Source organism: Eulemur rufifrons, chromosome 23 (genome assembly GCF_041146395.1).
Source record: "Eulemur rufifrons isolate Redbay chromosome 23, OSU_ERuf_1, whole genome shotgun sequence".
Classification (NCBI taxonomy): domain Eukaryota; kingdom Metazoa; phylum Chordata; class Mammalia; order Primates; family Lemuridae; genus Eulemur; species Eulemur rufifrons.
Window position 1 is genome coordinate 3302237 of NC_091005.1, and position 3254 is coordinate 3305490.

A 3254-nucleotide genomic window follows, 5' to 3' on the forward strand; every position below is an offset into this window, starting at 1 on the left:
GGAAAAACAATTTGAATGACAACAGATTTCTCAACTGAAACCATGGAGACCAGAGGAAGTGGCATAACATTTTTCAAGTGCTGAAACAAAGAACTGTCAACCATAAATTCTATATCTAGCAAAACTATCCTTCAGAAATAAAGAAAAAACCAAGATATTCTCAGATAAAAGAAAACTACAAGAATTTGTAACTAGAATAACTTCTCTTAAGAATGGCTAAAGGAAATTCTTCAAACACAGAGGAAACGATAAAAGAAGGAAACTTGAAGCTTTCAGAAAGAAGAACAACAAAAAATGGGTACCATACAATAGACTATTCTCCTCATGACTTTTATAAATAATAGTTGATGACTGAAACAAAACTTATAACTTCTTCTGATACTCAAAACAATATAATATTTAAATTTGGGGAAGGTAAAGGAACCTAAAGGGAAGTAAGGTTTTCACACTTCACTAGAATTTATAAAATATCAATACTAATAGATGATGATAAGTGAAATATGTATATTGTACTAGCCAGGAAAACCACTAAGAAAACTATAAAATGTACACTCAAAAACACTAAAAAAAACCAGAAGTAAGCAAAATTTAAAAAGATAATTGTAACAAATTTTCAGATAATTATAAAAATTTGCAAATAATTGAAATGAGAAATAGAGAAAATGAGGAAGAAATAAAAATCAATCTAGGCTTTGGGTAGAAAAGAAAATAAAGAGGCTCCCATGATAATACATAAGTATCTTGACTTGGGCTTCACATATTTTTAATTTCAACCTGCCCATATCATTATATTTGAAGTGAGTTTCTTGTAGACAGCATATAGTTGGATATGTTTTTTTAATCCACTCTGCAAAACTCTGTCTTTTAACTGGTATATTTTAGAACATTTACATTCAATATAATTATTCATATAGCAGGGCTTAAATCTGCCATTTTGCTTTTTGCTCTCTGTTCTATTTTTTAATTCTCTGCTTTCTTATTCCTGTCTTCTTTTCTTTTGCCTTTCTTCTGTCTTCCTGCCTTCCTTGAATATTTTCCAGAATTCCATTTTTATTTATCTATAATGCTTTTGAGTGTATTTTTTGTATAGCTTTTTACCTATTAGTGGTTATGTTAGGTATTACATTACATGTACATAACTTGTCACAGTCTAATGGTGCTATTATTTGACCAGTTTGAGTGAAGTATAGAAAACTTATCGCCCTTAATATGCCCTTACCATCCTCCATTTAAAATATAATTATCTTATGCATTTTCTCTACATACATTTAGAATCACTATGCAGATTTATAATTTTTAGTTTAGCTTTCAAACATAATTTAGAAAACTCAGGAGTAAAAGGAAAGTCTATTGTATTTACCTGTATTTTGGCTTTTTTTTTTTTTTTCAGTCTCCATGGAGACTCAAAAATTGCCAATCCCGACTATATTTCAAGTCATAATGGCGGGGTATTAGGAAAAGTTTTCAATTAGCAATAATCACACCTCGGATAAACCTCATTGGCTACGATTCTGCCACTGCGCAAAGCTGTATTTTGGCTTTTATATTTTCTTCCTGATGTTCCAAGTTTTCTTCTTTTATCATTTGATTTCTTTTTAGAGAACTTTCTTTAGCCAATCCTTTAGGGTAAGTCTGATAATGACAAATTCTATTAAATTTCCTTCATTTGAGAATATCTTGATTTTCCCCATTCATTCTTGAAGGATATTTTCACTGGCTATAGGATTCTGGGTTAATAGTTCTTTCCTTTCAACATCTGAAGAAAAAAATAGTATGCTGCTTTCTTCTGGCTCCCATGATTTAAGATGAAAATCTGCCGTCATTTTGTTTGTTTGCTTATTTGTTTGTTTTTCCCCTTTAGGTAAAATGTCATTCTCTGGCTGTTTTCAAGATTTTTTCTTTGTCTTTAATTTTCTTAAGTTTAATTATTATGCATCTTGGCATGAATTTCTTTGGATTTCTCCTGTTTTTGGTTTACTCATCTTCTTGAATCTGTAAATTTATGTCTCTTGACAAATTTTGGCAGTTTCCAGCCACTATTTCTTTCAGTGCTTTGTCATCTCCACTCTACTTCTCCTGTTCTTTTGGTATCCTTATGACATGAATGTTAGATGTTTTATCATAGTCCCACAGGTCACTGAGACTGGTTTTTATTTTTTTAGTCTACTTTCTCTGTGTTGTTTAGTTGAGTTATTCCTATTCTATCTTCCAATTCACTAATTATTCCTCTGTCCTCTCCATTCTGTTGAACCCATTTACTGAGTTTTTTATATCAGTTATTTTATTTTTCATTTTACATTTAGTTCTTCTTTATATCTTCTATTTCTTTGTTGAGATTTTCTATTTTTTCATTTGTTTCAAGCATGTTCATAATTGCATATTGAAGCATTTTTATCATTGGCCACTTTAAAATCTTTGTCAGATAATTCTAACATCTCTGTCTTCTCAGTGTTAGGCATCTATTGTTTGTCTTTTTTCATTCAGTTTGAGATTTTCCTGGTTCTTGATATGACAGTGATTTTCAATTGAATCTTAGACACTTTTAAATTAAATTATGAGACTCTAGATCTTATTTAAACTTTTTGTTTTAACTGGATTTCTTTTTTTTTTTTTTTTTTTTTTTGAGACAGAGTCTCACTCTGTTGCCCAGGCTAGAGTGAGTGCCGTGGCATCAGCCTAGCTCACAGCAACCTCAAACTCCTGAGCTCAAGCGATCCTCCTGTCTCAGCCTCCCGAGTAGCTGGGACTACAGGCATGCACCACCATGCCCGGCTAATTTTTTCTATATGTATTTTTAGCTGTCCATATAATTTCTTTCTATTTTTAGTAGAGATGGGGTCTCGCTCTTGCTCAGGCTGGTCTCGAACTCCTGAGCTCAAACGATCCGCCCACCTCGGCCTCCCAGAGTGCTAGGATTACAGGCGTGAGCCACCGCGCCTGGCCTAACTGGATTTCTTTAATACCACTCCAACAATGTGAAGGGTAGCACTTGTTTGTTACTGCCAAATGGAGACAAAAGACCAGGTTCTCCACTCCACCCTCAGCCTTTGTTGATACTCAAAACTGGAAGGGGGAGTGCAGGGGAGGGCCTTCTTGTTACTTCTGAGTAGTGGCACAAATCCCCAGGGGGTCTCTCCATTGACACAACTGTAGCATGGCTTTATTACTCATGATCAATAGTGAAAGTTCTGACTCTCCACTAGACCGCTTCTGGCACCACTCCAGCAGGAAGGGAAAAGGAGCCTCATTATTGC

The 3254-nt window shown here is 33.9% G+C and overlaps 1 non-coding gene across 1 annotated transcript; it reads right to left on the bottom strand.

Annotated features, from left to right (window-relative positions):
• Nucleotides 1-1390: 1390 nt before the first annotated feature.
• LOC138374078 (U4 spliceosomal RNA) lies at nt 1391-1529 on the bottom strand. Its single transcript, XR_011231351.1, has one exon. It is a non-coding gene; the product is annotated as a U4 spliceosomal RNA (small nuclear RNA).
• Between the last annotated feature and the right edge of the window lie 1725 nt (nt 1530-3254).